Source organism: Pinus tabuliformis, chromosome 2_2 (assembly GCF_031772625.1).
Source record: "Pinus tabuliformis cultivar Carrire ecotype Pingquan chromosome 2_2, CPIR1, whole genome shotgun sequence".
Lineage (NCBI taxonomy): Eukaryota > Viridiplantae > Streptophyta > Pinopsida > Pinales > Pinaceae > Pinus > Pinus tabuliformis.
The window spans coordinates 165,891,101-165,914,807 of record NC_142300.1 but is presented as its reverse complement, the minus strand read 5'-3'; positions in this window follow the sequence as shown (position 1 = coordinate 165,914,807).

Below are 23,707 nucleotides of genomic sequence, written 5' to 3'. Positions count from 1 at the left end.
ATCAGTGTTGATGGAGTAGTATACTTTGCAGATCAATCTAAAATCAAGCCATGAGGGCTTGGCACAATCAGGCTTAAACTGCCTGGTATTCCAAACTTTCTTCTGGATCATGTTCTATATCTCCCACAGCTCAAGAGAAACTTGCTGTCCTTGGTCCACATCCACCAGCAAGGTCACTCCATTCATATGTTTGATGGCAAGCTTGAGGTAAGAAAAGCATCTGAACACTCACTTGTCATGTTTTTAGGGGAATAGAAGAAGAAAGGCTTCTCAAACTGCAAGGAACCTCTGCTCATGCACAACATTTCTCATACAATTCTCATCATGAAGAAGGTACACTTCCATCGAGTTTATTATGGAATGCTAGATTTGGACATTTGAACTATGATAGTCTCTGCTTGTTGAAGAAAAATGGTGTTGCTGGTTTGCCTACAATTCCTAGGAAACTTAAGCAATGTGATGCTTGTATTCTAGGAAAGCATAGCAAACAGTCTTTTCATGATTCACATTCAAGGGCACATAGAAAACTTGAACTCATTCATTCAGATTTATGTGGTCCCATGCCTGTTCCTTATGCAAATGGAAATAAATATATCATGACATTTATTGATGACTACACCAGAATGTGTTGGGTTTATTTATTGAAGAAAAAATCTAATGATTTTCAAACATTCAAGAATTTTCATAAATGGATTGAAAATGATGCACAATCTCATATTGGGTCTATTCGCACTGATAATGGAAAAGAATACACATCAAATGAATTTGAAAACTATCTTCGCCAACATGGGATCAAACATCAAACAACTGTGCCTTATAATCCCCAACAGAATGGTGTAGCTGAAAGAATGAATAGGAAAATCCTAAATATGGTACGATCCATGCTCTTTTTGAAGAATGTAAAGATAATGTTTTGGGCTGATGCTGTTCTATGTGCTGCATATATAAAGAATAGATGTCCATCTGATGCTATAAGAAACAAGACTCCATATGAAATGTGGTATGGACATGTTCCTTCGGTAAAGCATCTCAGGGTCTTTGGTTCCACCTATTATGCCTTGATACCAAAGGTACATAGAAACAAAATTGGTGCTAGAAGTCGTAAGTGTATCTTTCTGGGATATTCAAACACCTCCAAAGCATACTGTCTAGATGATGAAGTAAATAAAACTTTTGTTGTATCTTGAGATGTAATTTTTCTTGAATCATCCAAAACTGACAATGTTGTTGAGCGGTAACTTGATCGCTTGGATGGATTCGCAAAAGCAAAATCATTTCAAGAATTTGATAATCAGATTCCACATCTTGAAGGGGGGATTCCTATACTAGATCAAGATGTGGAATCTTCTTCTGAAGAACACTCTCCCCCACATGAAACTCCAACAACGGATGATGCTTAAAGTGATGTAATTGATAGAATTGGGAGACTCAATCTTGATTCAGTCCCAACTCAATCAATGGAGCAGCCTAGACCATCTGAGAAAGGTCCCCCAAAGTGGCTGACAAAGATACTTGAAAGTGTTCATCCTGATGAAGTTGGAAAGACAAGAACCAGAAATGAAAACCGGCAAAATGGAGGTGATGTAGATGACTCTAATTCACCTGTTGATATGGATGTTTCTTATGATTGTGAATTGAACTTGTCTACAGATTTTGAACCAACTTCCTTCAAAGAAGCTGCTTCTCATGATGAATGGAAAGAAGCGATACAAAAGGAGTATGATGCCCTCTTAAAGAACGGCACTTGGAAGCTAGTTGATCCTCCATTAGGAACCAAACCAATTGGCTACAAGTGGGTCTACAAGAAAAAGTGTAAAGCTGATGGCTCACTTGACAAGCACAAAGCTAGGATTGTGGCAAAAGGTTTTGCACAGAAGGAAGGGGTCGATTATGAGGATACTTTTTCCCCCACAGCAAAATGGGCTACCATCCCGACACTCTTTGCACTAGTAGCTCAGAACGGTTGGAAAGTCCATCCAATGGATGTAAAAACTGCTTTATTGAATGGAGATCTAAAAGAGAATGTTTTTATGTCCCATCCTAAAGGATTTGCTGTGAAAGGACATGAACATAAAGTATGCAAACCTGTGAAGTCCTTGTATGGCCTCAAACAAGTACCGCGAGCCTAGTATGAAAAACTAACTGAGCATCTTCTGAAACTCAATTTCAAACATTTTGATCTTGATGATGCAACTTTATTTGTCAAGAAAGTTGGAAAAACAGTTGTATATCTTGTGGTATATGTGGATGATCTTTTGATGACAGGGAACAATGAAAGCTAAATTTCATCCATAAAGAAAGAATTGAGGAAAAGTTTTGAAATGACTGATTTGGGCTATGTTCATTACTATCTTGGCATTGAAGTAACCCAACATCCAAAGTCCATATTTCTTTCTCAAAAGAAATATATTGGAGATCTGTTGAACAGGTTTGGCATGACAGAGTGCAACCCTCTTACTACTTCAATGGAGCAAAACTTAAAGCTCACATCTATTGAAGGAAAAGAATTTGAGGATGCAACAAAGTATAGACAGCTTGTGGGAAGTCTCAACTACCTAACTACTACCAGACCAAACATTTCGTTTGCTATTGGAATCCTCTCCAGGTTTATGCAAAAGCCTTGTGAGGGGCATTGGTCTGCTGCAAAAAGAGTTCTAAGGTACTTGAAGGGAACTCAAGACCTTGGAATCAAATATACACAGGTGGATGACTTCAGCTTGATTGGATACTCTGATTCAGACTTCGATGGAGACAAAGAAACTGGGGTATCAACTTCAAGATATGCTATGAGTCTTGGATCAGGAGCTATCTCCTGGAGATCACGCAAACAATCAGTTCCAACAGATTCCACAATAGAAGCAGAATACGTGGCAATAGCTGAAGCAACAAAAGAAATTGTGTGGCTCAAGAAAATTCTTGAAGATTTGCAGGTAAAACAAGTACAACCAACTCCACTCATGATTGAAAATACCTCTACAATAAAGTTGGCCAAGAACCCAAAGTTCCATGATCAAACGAAGCACATCAATACTAAATATCATCTAATTCGACATCATGTTGAGGCCAAAACAATCCATCTTCGTCATTGTTCCAGAAATGAGCAAATTGCAGACATCTTCACCAAAGCACTTGGAAGGGAAAAGCTTGAATGATTCAAAATGATGCTTGGACTCACCAAAATCCCTTCAGATTAAGGGGGGGAATGTTGACACCTAATCCTTGTGATTGGGTGAATTTATGTAAATAAATAAATTAGAAATATGAACAGTCATCGGGAGATGAACTAAACAGTCTCTCCCTCATGTATATAACAAACACCTACCTGATGGAATAAGACAGTTGAATCATTTTTTTCCTTATGGAGTTACTGCCTGGCCTGACATCATCAACTGGAAGAACTTACCCACTAAACATTCCACATGGGAGGATGATAATTTTATACAAAATCATCCAGAACTACTCAAGCGTTGAGGAGAAAATTTTTTGAAGGAGAGGGGCATGTTAGGTCCCTATACTACTAGTGTAACCCGTTATTGTTATTAGTGTAACCCCCTTACTATATTATTGTGCCCATATAGTCCCCATGTTATCATTATTATGCCCTATAGAAGCCCACTATTGTTATTGTTTGTGCCCCTACAATATTATTATTATGTAGGCTCTAATTGTATTGGGACCCATTAGACTCGTATATATAGAAAGGAGGCCTTGTCATTTGTATCATCCAAGAATTGTTCACTTGTGTAATGTAAAGGAGGTTGTCCCCTCGAAGAGGCTGATTTTTAAGTCGTTGATCTATCTTTTCTATATTTTTGTGAGTTGGTTTCATAATAGTGTGCTACGGTATTAAATAACCATATATATGTGTGTGTGTCTATGTGTGCATATAATACACCCATATGAAGGGGTGGGAATTAGAAAAGAGAATAAGCTAACGAGACCAATCATGTAGGCACCACGTGGCATGGAAAGAGAGGAGACATAAGTAAATCAATAAAACTTAAAGGGACATAATTTACAATCCTGGAGTCCGAATTGGAAAAAAGTTATATAACTAGAAAAGTGTTACTGAGACAAATATGATGAGGACATCCAAATTTATTTTTGGTGAATTGGAAAAAAGGTAAAAAATGACCCCATTTTTTTAACTGCACTAGGGATGTTGGGTTAACATAACAAGCACACTCTCCATACTAAGGGAGCGTGTTTACATATAAAGAGTCCATTTCTTTATAAATAATTATAAATCACCTCCCATAGTGCACATGTGATGAATAACGAATGTTTATAATTCAAAGGTCAAGATTTATTTGAAGTAAATCAACGATTGTTGAGTCACTTTGTGTATATCAATAGTGGTTTGAGTCATGAAATTCCAGAGGCCATAAATTGAGTTTCCGATGGATGTTTCGGGAAAACAAGAGCTCGTTGGGAAGCTAGATGAATGAAGAAAATGTTGGGAGTGATATATAACGATAAAAATATAGATATAATATAAAAAAATTAAAATAATATTCTTAATAAATTTCAAGTTTATCACCAAATTATTTTTGAAAATGATTTATAAACCCAAAAATATGGAATACCTGAAGCAAGACCCAACATGGAGGACAAATTCATAACTTCATATTTCTAAATAATAACTGTAGTTGCTAATATCAGAAAAATATGCTCTTAAAAATCAAAAAATATAAAGCAAATTTATAGGAGAAAATATGGAAAAAAAATATCAGCTGTTAATGTTGATTTTATTGATAAAAATGATATTACAACATACTTTTTTGGCCAATTTTTGCGAAAATCAAGACCAAAAATCAACATTAAAATGTATAAGATGTAAGAAAATTCATATACCCAAAATACCAAATAATCAAGAAAGGAAACAACTTGGGCAACTTATACTCTTTCGATAAGACTGTATCAACAATGTTTTATGAAAAAACATACTAGTTAACACTGTTATGATGAAATATTAGACCTTCTAACAACACTAATTAATGCAAGAAATAAACAAAAACCTTAACAACAGAAATAGAAACTTGATGAGCTCACTTTCTCCTTGTCAATCCTGAAATGATTTTTGCTGTCACTAAAATAGGTAAGATCTAGTACTCTAGAATAAATGAATCATAAGAAAAATGACATTTTTCAAAACTTATGCATACCTCTCCTCACTAGCATTTTAAATCCTCCTTTTTGTGTCCTCTATTTGGTTTTATACCTCCCTTAGTTAGTTGGAGGCAAAAATTGTCTTATAACTAACATTTGTATTGTATTAAATATCTTTTATTTTTTTAATTTGGGAGAAGGCATTACGAAGGGGTATTTTAAATTAATTAATTTCATAAGTTGGTGGGGTCCTTGACTATGTCCATAAGATATTTCTATTAATCTTGTACTCCCATATTAAAACATATAAAAATGTGACATCATCAAGAATACCACCATCATGAAAAACACATGTATAAAGCAAGCTAACATCCATGAACATCTATAATCAAGCACATGAAACCACCTTGTGTCTTCCATGTAACATAATATCATCAAAAATATGTACCATAATAAAAAATAGAGTGTTGTCCCAAAAATATGCCAATGTCATAATCTGAAATAATTGCAAGTAAAATGAAGTAAAAACCCATGATAACATATAAATCACTCAACTTGACTCAAGTCATATCAAGTGGCCTATTAGGGCCAACCACAAAAGATGCATATTTTTCATCCTTCTTTCTCTCTCCTTTTATCTCCAGGTGCATGTCGATGAAGGAGGTTTCTCTCTTCTCTCGTCCTTCAATTTTAGGGATGTCAAAGTGAGTATTAGACGAGGTAGCCTTAGAAGGAGAGTGTACAAATATAGAAAACACATGAAATTTTCCCAATTCCTAGTGTGCAGGGGAGTCAAGGGGTTGTTGAGTGTGAAATGAAGTAGTCTCAAACAAAGCAGAGGGTATATGCGGAGGTATGATGATAGTATGGACTGAATGATGGGAAATAGTAGACCAATGAGAAAATCTAGACACAGGCCTAATAGGGTCAGCTTCCCATCCATCATACTGTACTAGTTGTTGTTAGGGTGCCCGAGGTTTCAGAAATTCTATTATACTCAATGGAGGAAGAGGCATGTTATGAGAAGCATGTGTGCTAGGAGGAGGGGGAGGAGTACCTATAAGGTATAATTGATCAATTTGGGTTAACTAGTTGAATTCCTCAGAGTCTACGCCAAAATGAAGAGAAAATATGATCCTTTTATTCATGTTTGCCATCCATGGCATATTATTTATTTTGTTCTTCCCTCTTATGTTTCTCTATTAACCTCTACTAAATATTTTCATATTGAATTGTAATCAAGAAGATTTATCATGCAACCATTAACTTTCCAAGCATAAATATATGATTGGAAAAATAAAGGACTAGATGGATTCATATCTCACATAAGTGAAAAAGAATATATACATGAGGGGGAAATATATATCTGATATAGGGAAGGAACTCTTTATGCATGAAACTAAGACAAGTGTGATGAGAACCGTATGTATTAGTATAAGCAATCAAACTTGAATCTTTTACCATTGCAAATCATAGTGAGACTAATGTGAATGTGAGGAAAAATAAGCAACAAACATATTTCATAGAGTATAGTGAGAAACATATAAAATACTTGCAATTAAGTAAGATCAAACTAAAATTCTAAGGCTCTTTTTTTTTCTTCATAAGACTAGCTATGAATGTAAGCAAGAAGAATTATTTATGTAGAATACTGGGTAAGTGTAATGATCAAATTCATAATTTACATAAACGAGGGTCTGTCAAGCCTTATATTTTCTTGCTTAGGTTGACCTTAAAGGTTTAAATAAATTTCCTGAAATATACTACGTGTCCTTTTGAGAGTGATTATTAAAATAACTCGAAGTAGAGAATCTTATGTTAGTGTGGAAGGTGAAAAATGGTAAGTATGGAATGAATATGTGATTTCTTTATAGGATAGGATTAAAGTGCCAATTTTTCAACTTTCTTGGGTAGCCAACCACAAGTGCATAAAGCACATGAGTGAGACAAATTGTAGTCATAAAAGATTTTACAAATTAATTTAAGTGTTTCCTAGGATGTTATGACATAAAATGATAAAGGAACTTGAATGGTGTGTGCAAAAAAAATGTAACTTCATGCTATATGTGACAAATTAGAGCATGTTTGTGCTTGAGTGGGGGGAATGCAGGCTAGGGGATACACAACACCATGAGGTTGGGCTGCTAAAAAGTAGGTATCATTTAAAATATATGTGTGCAATTTTATTATACTATTACCCTTGTATGGAAAAATGTAGCCAACATCAATAACCCTTGTATGAGACAATGCGTGATACAATATTCTTGCAAATGGATAAAACCGTATTAAATCGTGATATATAAAATGAGAAGTCTATAGTTGATAGGTTCATGGTTATCGGGCTTATACGACTAAGGCCATACATACAGTTTATGAGAAATTAAGAGGAAAGACAAAAAAAGACTTATTTGATTTGCAAGCAAGCAAGATGTCATATTGACAGGGGGTGCTTTGATATAGGGAGGTCATGAATTTCCATGAGCATGTTATTATGATTATAGCTAACCTTGACTCATGCTAGCCTGGTGATTGGCCATAAAAGGAATATGTTGCGCCAAGGTTAGGTATTTGGCCTGTAATGTTCATGTTTAAACAAATAACGATGAGGTTGGAATCCTCTCTTAAAAAATGTAGAAGTATGGAGGTAAAATGTCTTACCACAAAGTGAAAAAATAATCTTGTTAATGGCTTATGCCTCTCTCATTATTCATTGTTAGCTACAAAATGAGAATTGCATCAAATAATTATGGGGTCAAGCGATAATACATCCATCTTCTTGTGGGTGGTATTAGTCTTGAAGTGAAATGCGCCATACCCAGACTCTAAGAAAAGCTTACGATTCAGGAGTATTTTCAAAACCAAAATCGGGCAACTTGTGAGGGCGCATGGATAGCATGAAGAATATGAAAGGAGGAACTTAGTGTTTTTCATGAAAATAGTGTGGAAATATAGGGAAAGATGAGAGGGAAGACAATGTAGTGGGTTAAAGTTTTGCACATATGTTTAACAAACCATAGAAATATAGTATTTACAAAGATGAAGAATATTAGCCAATGAAAGTTGAGATAAAACTCTTCTCATACCTGTGACCACTAGCTTTATGTGCCTCTGAGTTGGTTACTAGGAGTTCCTGTTGGGTCCCTATAATCCTAGTGATTACCCCATTACTATTGTAGTTATACCCCTTATTTATATTGTTGTGCCCCTATTACCCCCATATTATTATTTCTGTGCCCCATAGAATCCCTCTATTGTTATTTTTGTGGCTTTATATTATTATTGTTAGGTCGGCTGAATTATATTGTGACTCCTTAGACTCCTATATATAGAAAGGAGGTTTTGTCATTTGTATCATCCAAGAATTGTTCATTTATGTAATGTAAAGGAGGTTGCCCCCTCGAAGAGGCTGAATTCTAAGGCGTTGATCTATCTTTTCTATCTTTTCTTGAGCTGGTTTCATAACATTTGGTATCAGAGCTTTGGATTCTAGGGTTTCACTATTCCAAACAGGTCATCGTGGCAACCTTGGGTCTGAATTTGAGAGCTTTTCGCGCGATATTTTCGGAGATATGATCTGAGGAAGTTGGTCTTTTTGCAGACTCCTGAATTACATTCAAAACAGGTGACCTGGGGAAAATCATCATAACTTTCTCTCTGAGGATCAGATTGAAATTTCGTAAAAAGGTACAGAAAGAGGACGGACTGTAGTTTCTTGTGGGTGTTTTTTAGATCCAAAGGTCAAAACAGTGACTCGCGGAACGTCGTACAAGTTAGCTCTACTGAACTAGTCTATAATCAAGTCACTGTGGGAGATTTCGCATAACTCTTCCTTGGAGAATCAAATTTGGGTCAGACTTGTGGCATTGGAAAGAGGACACAGAGAGCTACTACAGGTCACAAGTTCAGAACTAGATGACTGGAAAGTACAGAGATACATCAGAGGCAATATCGAGCTCCTACAAAGTGAAAAAAGGTGTGTAGATTTTTTAAATTTTTGCTTAAGCTTGGTTTGAAAATTTATTTTGAAGGAATTCAAAGGGCATAGTAGAGCATTATTATCGGTAACTGATGCCCCGAGGAAAGAAAATGCAAACACCTAGTAAGGAACCTGAAAGCTCTAGCATGACTCATGAAGAAGAGGAAGAAATGCTACATGATATATCAAAATTACAAGAACAAGTGCAACAAATGTCACGCTCACAAAAGTTAACAGATGCTAAGATAAATGGCATGGAAGCTAAGATGAATGGCATGGAAGCTAAGATGGACAATTTGAAGATAGATTTGAACACAAATTTGAAGACAGGCATGGCAGATTTGAAGACAGATTTGACTAATTTTCTGCAAGAAATACTTACTAATGGTGAAAAGGTAGTAAAGGAAACTCATGATGAGAACAAAAGAAATTTTAATCATGATTCCATAGACGCTAATGTTGGATCGAAGAATCACCACATTCCAAAAATCGATATGAGTAAGTTTGATGGCAAGGATCCCGCCACATGGATATTACAGATGGAGCAATTCTTCGATCTCAATAATGTGCAAAACACACAAAAGGTACGTATGGCAACTTTATATTTGGAACCAAATCAGTTTGTATGGTATCAATGGCTTTTTTCTCATAAACAATTTATCACTTGGGAAATTTTTACGGAAGAATTGATAGCACATTATGAGGATACAAAAAGCAACACTTTTTTTAGCCAATTGATAAGTCTCAAACAAAAGGGTTCAATAATGGACCACATTGAGGAGTTCCAAAAATTGAACATAAGGGTAAAAGATATTCCAGAGGAGCATAGGATTGATGTGTTCATAGGGTCTTTAAAGGATAATATCCAACATGATGTGCGCCTTTGGGAACCTGATTCATTAGAGAAGGCATTCAGGCTAGCAAGAAAAATGGAAAGCAAAATTATGGCAACTAGGAAGCATACCATTCACAACTATAAAGACGGAAGTGTTGTTGCCCATAGTCTTCCACAACCTACAAGGTTGACACCACAACAATTGGAAGAAAAAAGAGCAAAAGGGCTTTGTTACAATTGTGATAGCAAATACACAAAAGGTCATAAGTGTGCTGAGAAGAAATTATTCTACATAGATTGTGAAGAGGAAGAAGAAAAGGAGCAAGAAAGGTCAAAAGAAGATAATATATTCCAGGAACAAAGCCTAGATGAAGAACAAATAAATCCGATGATATCTTGTAATGCATTGGCGGGAATTACCACTCCTCAAACCATCAAGATAGAAGGACAAATCAAGAAGAAAAAGGTAATAGTGTTGATTGATTTAGGAAGCACCCACAATTTTATTCATTGTAGGGTAGCAAAAGAATTAAATTTCTTCTTATATCCAGCACCAGAGTGTCAAGTGATGATTGCAAATGGAGGAACAATAAATTGTTCTGGAAAGTGCCATAATATCAAGCTATCCATGGGAAAATATGTATTGACTAGCCCAATGCTTTCCATTCCAATGGGAGGTGTTGATGTTGTACTAGGAGTCCAATGGCTACAATTCTTGGGTACAATAGCTTTTAATTTTCAAGAACCTTTCATGAAATTTTCTGTGGAAGGAAAGGAAGTTGAATTGAGGGGTATTGCAGGGAAACCAGGAAAGATAATCAGCTCTAATGGCATGACAAAGCTTCTAAAAAAGGAGCAAAGAGGTGTAATTGCACAATTATGTTCGCTAGATGTTTCCACATTGGAATCATCTATTTATCCAGATCTCCAAAAAGTCCTGGACAATCATTCCAAGGTATTTGAGACTCCCAAAGGTCTCCCACCTATGCGTGATCATGATCATGCTATTCATCTGATTCCAGGAAGTGTTCCTCCAAACATCAGGCCATACAAATATCCATATGTCCAAAAAAATGAAATTGAATGTATGGTTGCAGAAATGCTAGAGGCTGGTATAATTCAACCGAGTCAAAGTTCTTTCTCAGCTCCAGTAGTATTGGTGCACAAGAAGGATGGATCATGGCGCATGTGTCCAGATTATAGGGAGCTCAACAAGCTCACTATTAAAGATAAGTTCCCCATTCCTGTCATTGATGAATTACTGGATGAATTGCATGGATCAATTTACTTCACCAAGCTGGATCTTCGTTCGGGATATCATCAAATCAGAATGAAGATTGAAGACATTCCGAAAACGGCATTTAGAACTCATGAGGGTCATTATGAATTTTTGGTCATGCCTTTTGGCCTTACCAATGCACCTTCAACATTTCAAGGTTTGATGAATTCAATTTTCAAACCATTCCTTAGAAAATTTGTGTTGGTATTTTTTGATGATATACTAATCTACAACAAGTCTTGGAAAGATCATGTTGAAAATGTTGACAAGGTGCTACAACTATTGGAGGAGAAACAATTATATGCAAAAAGATCCAAATGTTTCTTTGGAGTCCAGGAGGTGGAATATTTGGGTCATATTGTATCTCATGAAGGAGTTAAGGTAGACCCTAGCAAAATTAAAGCCATTAAGGAATGGAAAATCCCCACATCCATAAAGCATCTGCGAGGATTTCTTGGGTTGATAGGGTATTATCGCAAGTTCGTTAAGAATTATGGGAGAATAGCAGCACCTCTAACAACATTATTGAAGAAAGATTCATTTGCATGGACTCTGGAAGCAACAAAGGCATTTAAACATCTTAAAGAGGCAATGTGCCAAGCACCGGTCTTAACTACACCGGACTTCACAAAAACCTTTATTGTGGAATGTGATGCTTCAGGAAATGGAATTGGTGCTGTTCTAATGCAAGATGAAAGACCCATTGCTTTTGAAAGTCGTCCAATCAAGGGAAAGTTTTTAAGCAAAGCTATTTATGAGAAGGAAATGTTGGCAATACTCCATGCACTTAAGAAATGGCGACCCTACCTAATGGGAATACACTTCAAGGTAAAAAGGGATCATGATAGCCTTAAATACTTTTTAGAACAAAGATTATCCTCTGAAGAGCAACAAAAGTGGGTCACAAAGATGTTGGGTTATGACTTTGAAATCATCTACAAAAAAGGGAAGCAAAATGTGGTGGTAGATGCACTCTCAAGAAAGGATGAGGATATGGAAGCATTGTTGTGTGCCATTTCTATTATCCAACCAGATTGGATAAACGAAGCAAAGGAGGAATGGAAGAATGATGAAGAAGTGTGGGCACTTATTCGAAAGCTACAACAAGATTCCAGTACTTCTGATACATTTAGCTGGCAAAATGATTTGTTATGGTACAAAGATCGCTTATACCTCTGTAAGAATTCCCAGCTAAAACAAAAGATTCTTATGGAATTGCACACTTCTCCCTTAGGAGGGCACTCAGGATTTTTAAAAACTTACCACAGGGTTAAGAAGGAATTTTTTTGGGATGGCCTTAAATCAGATATTCAAAAGTTTGTGGCGGAATGTTTGGTTTGCCAACAAAATAAAGTTGAAACAATTAAGACACCAGGTCTATTACAACCTTTATCCATTCCAAGCCAACGTTGGGAGGAGGTTTCAATGGATTTTATCATAGGTTTACCCAAGTCTGAGGGAAAGAGTGTCATCATGGTGGTAGTTGACAGACTTACCAAGTATGCACACTTTTGTGCATTATCACATCCATTTAAAGCCAGTACAGTTTCTACTGCATTTATGGAAACAGTTCAAAAGCTACATGGAAACCCAAAGATTATTGCAAGTGACAGAGATCCCATTTTCACTGGAAATTTTTGGACAGAATTATTTTCTTGTCTGGGTACTCAGTTAGCTCATAGCTCATCTTATCATCCTCAATCTGATGGGCAAACTGAGATAGTAAACAAATGTTTGGAAGGATATCTTCGTTGCTTTGTATCTGATAAACAGACACAATGGGTCAAATGGTTGCCTCTGGCTGAATGGTGGTATAACACTTCCTTCCATACAGCAACAAAAATGACCCCATTTATGGCACTTTATGGGTACCAAACACCATCAATCACATCATATTTAAGAGAAAATTCTAAGGTTCAAGCAGTGGAACATCACATCGAACATCAACAACAAGTCCTCCAACTCTTAAAGGATAACCTCGTGTTGGCACAAAATAGAATGAAACAACAGGCAGATCAACATCGCAGTGAAAGAAGTTTTGATGTAGGTGATTGGGTATTCCTACGCCTACAACCATATAAGCAAATGTCCCTAAAGCAAGCTAAGAACGATAATAAATGATCACCAAAGTATTATGGTCCGTACAAGGTGTTGGAAAAGATTGGTACTATGGCATACAAATTGGAGCTTCCTGCAGCTTCTCGATTGCACCCAGTTTTCCATGTTTCATGTTTAAAGAAGGTTATAGGCGACAAGCTCCCAGTTCAAACAATATTGCCAGAACTTGACGAGGAAGGAAAAAATATATTGGAACCAGAAGCAGTCACATAAACAAGAACTAGACAGCTACGAAATCGATCAATTTCAGAGTATCTTATCAAGTGGAAGAACTTATCCGCTGAAGATTCCACATGGGAGGATGAGAATTTTATGCAGAAGTATCCAGAACTACTCAAGCGTTGAGGACAACACTTTTTTGAAGGAGAGGGGCATGTTGGGTCCCTATAATACTAGTGATTACCCCATTACTATTGTAGTTATACCCCTTATTTATATTGTTGTGCCCCTATTACCCCCATTTTATTATTTCTGTGCCCCATAGAATCCCTCTATTGTTATTTTTGTGGCTTTATATTATTATTGTTAGGTCGGTTGGATTATATTGTGACTCCTTAGACTCCTATATATAGAAAGGAGGTTTTGTCATTTGTATCATCCAAGAATTGTTCATTTATGTAATGTAAAGGAGGTTTCCCCCTCGAAGAGGCTGAATTCTAAGGCGTTGATCTATCTTTTCTATCTTTTCTTGAGCTGGTTTCATAACAGTTCCTCTAAGAAGTTGTGAAGGCTAGAAATTGTTCTAGCAAATTGCAAACTATTGGGAGCAGGATCCTCCAAGGGCATTTTTGGGGCTAAAAGCCCATGTTAAGTCAATTTTTGTAATATAATTGTAAAGACTCCACATTTTGTGGTTGCGGAGCGTGAAGGTGTTATGTGTCAAAAAGGGTAGTCTACCCTTAGTTTTGTAAAGTAAAGTCAGTTGTAAGATACCTACCCATGGTCCATGGACCATGAGATTGTATAAAAAGAGCTAAGCTCTAAGTAGTTTAGGCATCAATCAATAGAATGGCAGATCATGGAATAGAGTGATAGCTCTGAAGAAGAAATCTAAGTCTTGGGTCGTAGTGTAGATAGAGGCTCTACAATTGAGTGCGCAGAGGCCTAGGGTAGAAGTCCACAGTTGAGTGCGCAAACCCTTACAGTTGTGTGCGCAGGGTGTATAGAGTTTGTAATCATTTGGAAGATATTAATAAAAGTAGTTATTCTGCAATTTCTGTGTCTTTGTTATATTGATGTGCTTAGTTATGCTAATATGATGCGCAAATGAATGCAATTACATTGAATAATCAAACGTAATTATGAATATCTTCTTACGCGGGGTTAACTTTAAGTATTTGATGAGCTAAGCAAATCACTTAGGATAATTGGGGAATATGCACGACACGCTTCCATAGCAGCGCAAAAGTACCTGAGCCACATATTAGGGTTGCGTGAAGGTCGATTGTATACTTTCGCGAAGGTATTAAAGGCTGGAATAGAGGGTTTCTCTTGCAAGCCCTAGAGCGAAGCCAGCTGCATGAAGGTAGGGATAGATGGAATCAAAAAACATCACAACCATCTCAGGGTGCACAAACATGGTTCCTGCATCCCCCCATACCGCTTCACATGAGACTTTGGTCTATGCTCCATGGGATGATTCCGAAAGGGCTAGTAGTGTAGGGATTTATTTGGCCAATTAACGCTAAACCTGGGTCAGGCCCCCTCAAGCCAAAAAATGGTTCCATTGCTGGGATCAGAACCTGCATAAGAGATGTGTGATGTCGTATCACTGGAATCCAACTAAGAAGGGGATTGGAGATTGGTTGGATAGAAAGATCCATGAATTCGCGGCACAGCAGAATAGAAACCCACGACTGACAAAGGAATAGTGGTTGGACAAATACTTGTATACAGAGATCCATGAGATATTTTTCTGCTCCTTCCCTATTGAGCTATACGAGTGGATCGTGAAGCTAGTAGATAGCCAAGGAAGGTGGAAACTTGACGGTCCTATTGTGTGGACCTCGGAGCTAGTGCGAAGGTTGGAAGCATCGAAGGATAAGATCACTCGTGCTATCAATCATTGGTGCGATCATGTCATAGGAGGATTTGTGACTAAATTCGTGGTCAACACCTTAGTCAGGTATAGTGAGGTGGAGCAGCACTTTTTCAAAGCACTGTGAGGTAAGTACGTAAAATTTTTGAATACTTGGATTAAAATGCTATTGTGCCAAAAACAGGTTATGCATCTACCTTGATGTTCGGGACTACGTGAAGCAAAAAAACTTACAGGAAAGAAGGAAAAAAGGGTTTGGAGTATAGTCCCTTGATTTCACCTTCGTAAGGTGACAAAGAAGGGATAGCGAACATTTCTCCATGAAGTGATATTTAGTAGATAGGACAAGGATTCCCGTGAATACCACCTCCGCCCACACCACCTCTGACTTCACCACCCTCACCTCCAACTTCACCCGTACCACCTCCACCTCCATCGTGGTTCAGTATGGCAAATACACTGAAGTTTCATTTGTTCAAAGGCTTGGGAAATGAGGACCCAGATCAATTTTGGTTCATTGTGAGGGCTTTATGGGAAGCTCAAGGTGTTATAGATGATCATATAAAGAAGGTGACACTGGTCAGTGCTCTGCAAGATCATGCGCTAACCTAGTATATTAAGTACTCTAACAATAACTAGAATGTTGGAGTGGCAGACATCCAGGCAACGCTGAACAAGGAATTTAGTAAGCCTAAATATGAGGCACAATCGATTGTGGGATTCAAAGAGATCGTGATGCAACCAAGCGAGATGCCTTGGGAACTAGATCAGAAGCTGAAGTGTACAATCCGTGAAGCCAACATGAATTTGACAGATGGATACTATCGCGAGTGGTTCATGGCTTCACTACTACCACACTTAAGGAGTATGTTGTCACAATAAAAGATAGCAACTTAGGCAGAGGCCTTGGAGATTGCCATGAGACTACATGAAAATCTGATGCAAGATCCTAATCTAGGAGTTAAGTAGATCCATGTGTAGCTGAAGAATCTGTGCCTTGAGATGCAAAGTCTGAAGCAGGATAGGACGGTTTGACCAGAGGAACGTGAGGAGGTATGGTTCTTGAAATGCAAGAATCAAGGTCATGACAAAGACCATTGCCCAATCTTTGCAAACTATATTGTAGGAGGAGGACCGATGCCTTTAAGGCCAGAAGCTCAAGCATGACCTAGCTTGGGGCCTGAATTATGGTGTGTTATCTATCAGGTAGCTAGAAAACATGCCACGAATAGCTGTCACTTGCTACAGAAGTTTGTACAGACACCACAACAGTTGTTCTGCAATTTTTGTAGGTCAGTAGGACATGATGAGCGCACTTGCAGGAGCTATGAACTGATGATGGATATAACTCCTGCTTATAGGGTTCAGGCCGAAACGCGACCCCTTAACTAGAGTGCAGGAGTGGCACGGATAGGATTTCAGGGGCACAGAAGAGGCCGACGTGGAGGAGGACCTAGTAGAGGTAGAGGACAGTTCATTTGCTACAATTGCGGAGGACCAGGACACTATGCCTGTGATTGCACTAATCTGACATGTCCGTCGTGTAAGTATTTCACACTGTTTGACCATGAAATGGAAGACTGTCATATGCTGATAGCTAGGATATGTGACAAAGGGGCTCTACCACCTCTGCCAACTTAGAACCCACAAATGATGAAGTCTAAGCTGTGCGAGGGAGATCCAAATGTAAATATAGTGCTCAGAAGTGGAATCATGACAGGAGATGACAAGGGAAACAACCAAAAGACAGTACATGGGTTCGCAAAGGCCCGGCAAAGGAGGTTGAGTTCAATTTGGAGCATGCACGTGAAACCTTCATGGAAGCTAAGAAGAGCTTCAGTGAGGCCTCCACCATAGGAAGTGAGGATAAGCCTAAGCAGGAGATGGACCCCTCTATGCTCACAACTTTCCTGGAGACCTGTATGAAGTTATTGCGTGACAGTAAGGCTGTGAAAGGGTTACAAGAACTCATCAATAGATGCATTGGAACCATGCCAGGTGAGCCGCGCATAGTACAAAGGATTGGCAAGCATAAAACAAGAATGAGATAGGAGATGAGACTGACCACACAGATAGGAGAGTATGAAATGGATAAGGTCATTTTGGACCTAGGGTCAGATGCGAATTTCCTACCAAAGTAGACTTGGGAGCAAATGGGGAGACCTATGCTGCAATGGTCTCCGATTCAGCTAAGGATGGTGAATCAGCAGAAGATCATCCCCATGGGGCAGCTATAGGGGATGACTGTGGATATTAAGGGAGCGAGTGCGCTAGCCGATTTTGAAATAATAGAGATAGTGGATGAAAACAATCCATATACTGCGCTTCTGGGAATTGACTGATCTACTAATATAAATGGTGTAATCAATCTAAAGAAGTGAAAGATGATCTTTGAGAAGAAATTGCTGCGCGTAATAGTACCCTGCGATTCTGCTGAAGGATCACACTGTACTGAACCTATCTGTGATTATGAGAGTGAGGATGACCTGGATTGTATCTATAAGATAACAGCGTGAGACCAAGATTGGGTGAACCCCATCGCGGATGGACGGATTACATGGGATCATGAGAGTTCCTGAACTTCGGACTCCGACGAAGAAATAGAACACTGGTAGAATCGGTTACATGAAGTAACTACGCTGAATTGCAACATGATGACCCGATCGCTATGCTGTGTGTCATCAGAGGTAAGAAATCGCCTATTTATGATGGTCTAAATGAGGTAGATATCTTTTTGGATGCATTTGACAAGGAGGTACTAGAAAAGCAACGCTTCCCGGCATTGGACTGGGCACTGCGTGGTATGCCCGCAAGATGGTGGGGTATGCACAAGGGAAGCTTTGATGATTGGCGTGAATGTAGGAGGATGATGAGAACATGATTTGGGAAGCTTAAGATGTGACTAACAAACAAGTATGATGGGAAGAATGATCCATGCATGCATCTGGCCAAATGGACCCAGGGTTATGGAGAAAATCACCAACCTGAGTGGGTGCACCTGTTCTGTCATACCCTGGATGTTATCCCAATGAATTGGTATATAGAAACAGAGCTCCACCATGGGACAGGTGAATGGGATATCCTACATGAAGGATTCATGATGACATTCAGTTTTGAGGATAGGTTTGACAGTATTGATAAAGCGCTATAAGAGGTGAAAGCAACAATCTTTAGGATACCGCAGGATCCTTTAGACCTAATTCAGCCTGAATGGGCTACTTAGATGAGCCGCACTCTAGAATTTTATAATGTAACTACAAAATAAGAGGATGAGGATCCATGGAAGATTAACGTTCCAGAAATAGAAGGTCACTGCGAGGTTCAAGGGCTGCAGTTTGAGAACCCTGATATAACTGTGCCGTTGAAAATGAAACAAGTGAACATTCGTATGGAGGCAGAACCAAAATTCGTGAAGATTGGAGACTACTAGGACGACGCGATGGTGGATAAGGTCACTGAATTGATCCGTGAATACCAGAACATATTCCCTACCAAGTTTATGGCTCTAAAAGGAATAATCAGGGACCTAGGAATGATGAAGATTATGTTAAAACCCGACGCGAAGCCAATTAAGCAAAGGCCTTACCATCTCAATCCAAAATATAACAAGAAGGTCCACTTAGAGCTAGACAAGATGCTTGCAGCAGGCATCATTGAGCCCATGGAAGAATCTGATTGGGTAAGCCCAATGGTGGTGCAAGAGAAGAAGCAGAAGGATGAGATAAGGATATGTGTGGATCTCAGAAAACTAAATGAGGCTTGTGTACATGATCCTTTCCTGACTCGGTTCACTGATGAAGTGTTGGAAAATGTAGGTGGCTAGGAAGCATATTCCTTCACTGATGGGTTCTCTGGGTACCACCAAATCAAAATCACGCTGGAGGATAAGAGAAAGACAACCTTCGCAACTGAGTGGGGTTTTTTTCAGTACACTATAATTCCATTTGGATTGAATAATGCACCAACAATATTCTTGTGCGTGGTTGTTGCGACATGCAAGGAATTTATTCATAAGTTCCTGGAGGTATATTTTGATGACTGGACTGTATTTGGGCTAGTTAAGTGCCATGTAGCAACCTTGTGCCTGATGCTGGATACCTGTCGAAAATACTAGATCACGTTCAATCTCAAGAAGTGTTTGTTTTGTGTTCCATTTGGGAACCTGTTGGGACATGTGGTTTACAGACAAGGACTGATGGTAGACCCCACGATGATCTCGGTGATACTGAACTTGGAAGCACCGAGGAGTGTGAAACAATTGTGCGCTACTCTGGGACATACGAGATATTACAAAAAGTTTATCAAAGGCTATGCCCAGATCACCACGCCTATGGAGAAATTGTTGAAGAAGGATGGAACATTATGCTGGAATGACGACTATAAGAAGAGCTTGGATATATTGAAAGAAAAGATGGTTACCACACTGATTATAGTCTTCCCGGACTAGAAGAAAGAGCGCTGGGAGCAGTACTAACACAGGCTGGTGGAGAAGGATTAGACCATCCTATCGTGTTCGCAAGCCACAGATTATCCAAAGCAGAGAAGAACTATTCCACCACTGAGCGCGAGGGGCTAGCTATGGTGTATGCGCTCTAGAAGTATAGGCACTACTTGTTGGGAGGCCATTTTAAGATGTATACAGATCACTCTGTGCTGAAGTACCTGGTCAATAAGCGTGTGTTGGGGGCAGAATCTGCAGATGTCTCTTATTGTTCCAGGAGTACAATTTTGAAGTTGTTGTGAAGCCTGGATGATTGAACGTGAGACCAGAACATCTGTCGCGCATCGAAATAGGGGAGGAACCTACTAACTTGGAAGAAGTATTGCCTAACGCACAACTATTTGCAATGTGCATCGTGGATGGTCATTTTGAGGATACAATACACTTCCTAACAACAGGAACTGCATTGGAGGGATACACTGTCCAGCACAAGAAGGAATTAGTGGTGCGCGAGGCAAATTTATTTGTCATTGCTGGGAATTTGTACAAAATGGGGACTAATGAGATATTGTGAAGGTATGTAGCTAAGTTCAAAAGAAGCAGCATCCTCACAGATGCTCATGGGGGTGCCGCGGGAGGACATTATGCAGGGAGAGTAATCACGTAGAAGATTCTACGTGCAGGGTTGTGGTGGCCAACCCTTCATGAGGATTCAAAAGCATATTGCAAGGCATGTGATGTATGTCAAAGAATGGGCAGGCCATCGTGGAGGGATGAAATTCCTTTGAATCCACAAATGACGTTGCAACCCTTCAAGAAGTGGGCGATAGATTTTGTAGGACCCATTCAGCCATAAGGAAAGACAGGAGCACGGTACATTATCACTACGACAAAGTATTTGATTCGTTGGGTAGAATCGAAGCCGGTGAAGGATTTCATAGGAGCGACTGTAGTGAAGTTCCTATTTGAGCATGTACTGATGTGATTTAGATGTTCGAATATCTTGACGAGTGATCATGGTACACACTTCCTGAATGAGATGATTAGCGCACTGATAGAGGAATTTTAGCTATACCACCACAAGAGCACATCTCATCACCCATAGGCTAACAGGACAGTGGAGGCATTCAACAAAGTGCTCGAAAATGCGTTGACCAAGGTGTGCAATGCTCAGCAAAATGATTGGGACCTACACATACCTGCAGTACTATGGGCTTATCAGACGACATGCAAGAAGTTCATTGGACAAACTCTTTTTAGGCTGGTCTATGGTGTGGAAGCAGTAATTCGTATGGAATACATCATGCCTAGTCTGCGCATAGCAGCACTCATAGGTGTGATGGATCGTAGAGCCCTAGAGGAGAGGCTTGCACAGCTGGATGACCTCGAGGAAGAAAGATTTTTGGCTGGATTTCACTAGCAGGTCCAAGAGCAACGCGAAAAGGCATGACATGATTGACACATCAAGTTGTGCACATTTAAGGTAAATGACCTGGTTTTGTTATATGATAGTAAGTTTGATAAATTTCGAGGGAAATTCAGGATGCATTGGTTATGGCCTTATGTTATTAAGGAGATTAGTGACAGTGGAGTGGTACAACTGGTCAAATTAAATGGAGAACCCTTCCCAGGAAAGGTGAATGGTCGTTGCTTGAAGCCATACACCAGCGGTCCAGCCATGTGACTAAATGAAAGTAGCACAGTCTTAGTGCTCTAGGCAGCTGAAAGGAGGCACGAGACTATAAACTACACTACCCGGGTCGAGGAGCTGCGCAATTGGAAGATGGTGCAAAGCAAGGACGTGTCACTGGTTCCGCGACAGCATGGGGGCAGCTGCACTACCTAGGGAGAAATCACACAAGTCAGCTAGAAAGTGACTGTTAAAGTTACTATTCATGAAAAGACGACAGAAGTGAGGCCAAATCGAGTGGGCGACTGACATTTAAGACAAAATTTATGGTTCAGATCCTTGAAAATCTACTGCCAATCTGGCATTAATGGACTGACTTTGGGGGGAACGGTTGGATTTGAATTCAAAATTCCCTATAAATTACAAGTGGTTTTCTAGTGAAAAACACTTGGCATTTTGAGAATTGAGTTGTTGCGATCTCAGGTGCACATGAACTATGAATTATTTCAAGATCTGGTAGCAAGTCTGACATTTGAACAATTGTCAAAGGAGACACAAGAACTAGCGAATAGCATCATATCGACACACGCAGAAGCTATGGACACCGAAGGAGTAGCAGCGGAGGAGAATGTGCAGGAAATTGATATGGGGGACGGAGTAACTACCTTGGAAGTGGTCGAAGTATTGGCGGAGGTCCCTAAAGCCCCGAGAACACTGAGACCGAAGCCAACCCCAACCAAGGAGACCATGAAAGACAATAAGGGCAAGCAACCTGCCATGCTGGTGTGCACATTGCCAAGACAAAACCCACCAAAGCCCACTACCTAGGAGAAAGGCAAGGCTATAAACCTAGAAGCAAAAGACAAGGATATCGAAGACATCCCAATGGACGATCAGGATGTGGGAGTGGAAATAGAGGAGGTTGAAGCCCATGGTGTAGACCCTATTACATGGTTTCTGGAGTATGTCCCTCCACGCAAGCCTAAGTCCAAGGTCTCAAAGGAAATTGATGAATGTAAGACTCCCCTGCAAACCCCTCTGCTACCAGATGAAATTGCTTTTGACGGTCCGTGTTTGGCATAGGTTCCGATATTGAAGCTTGAAGACTGGGACTTGGTGGACCACGAGAAGTTCTCGCACCTGGAAATTGAGTAGTTGATGCACCACATCATAGACACAAATATCGGGATGACTGAATTGGAACCACGGAAGTGGCTCAGAGGAGTAGAGAAGGAAGGATTACTCAACCTGCTCTGGGTGCCGCACTATAACTGCACCCCCGTGATGGTTTTGGTCATCAAGCAGCTATTGTGCTTTGTGCATGATGGGTGTTTGTGGCTGGAGGAGCTGATACCCATCACTAATATGTTGATTCACAGAATAACGAGTCTGTCGTATACAAGCGAAAATCCAACTATGATCTTTGGCGGCAAGGGTGGCGAGCAGGTGCTCGTAGAATCAATGAAAGAGAAGTTCAAATTGGTGAAGAATTCATGTGGGTATGCTATCTCCAGCATCTATGACCCCTCTGTGAAGGTGGCAACAAAGATCCTTGCAGGGAATGTGATGCAAAAGTGCTGCGCCGATGAGGTGCCGGTGCCTATCGTCACACTCGCACAACTGTGCACGAAAGGAGTCCAGTTTAACTAGTCGGACTACCTTCATGGAGAGTTCTTGACGAACTCCCACGAAGTGCAAGAGCAAAGAAAGACCTTCCACTATGTGTGTCTCTTGTTGTCGATTGTGCTAATAGGATGGGAGCTACCAGAGGATAGCCAGTTCCCCTCAATCACGCCACACCTTCCTGAAGCAATGAAGTACGCTTCGTTATGGTTGACCAAGGATGTGGAGCGAGTTCAAGACAACAAGATCTTTTGGATCTTGATGGAAACGAATATCAGGATGGCCATCAATCGCAAGCCATGTTTGTTTCCCATGGTATACGCTAACCTGTAGAGCTATGCCAAGTTTAAATTTGATTTCCATCAGATATCAATCAGGGCGCAGAAGAACCCTGAGTAGAAGTGGTACAATTTGTTGTACCTAGCCATGATGATGCTATTGATGTAGTGCTTGATAAATGGTTGGCGGAGTGGCACATTACCATGGACTTGGCAGTGGGTGGAAGCAAGTCCACCGCACAGAAGAAGAAGGAAGAGGCTAGGCTGAAGATGGCGCAGTTGGTCAAAAAGAGGAAAAAGGAGGCCACTGAGAAGGCCCAAGAAGAATAGGTAGGAAAGGAGGCAGGAAAACAGACAGGTGGCACAGAGTGGGACTCTAA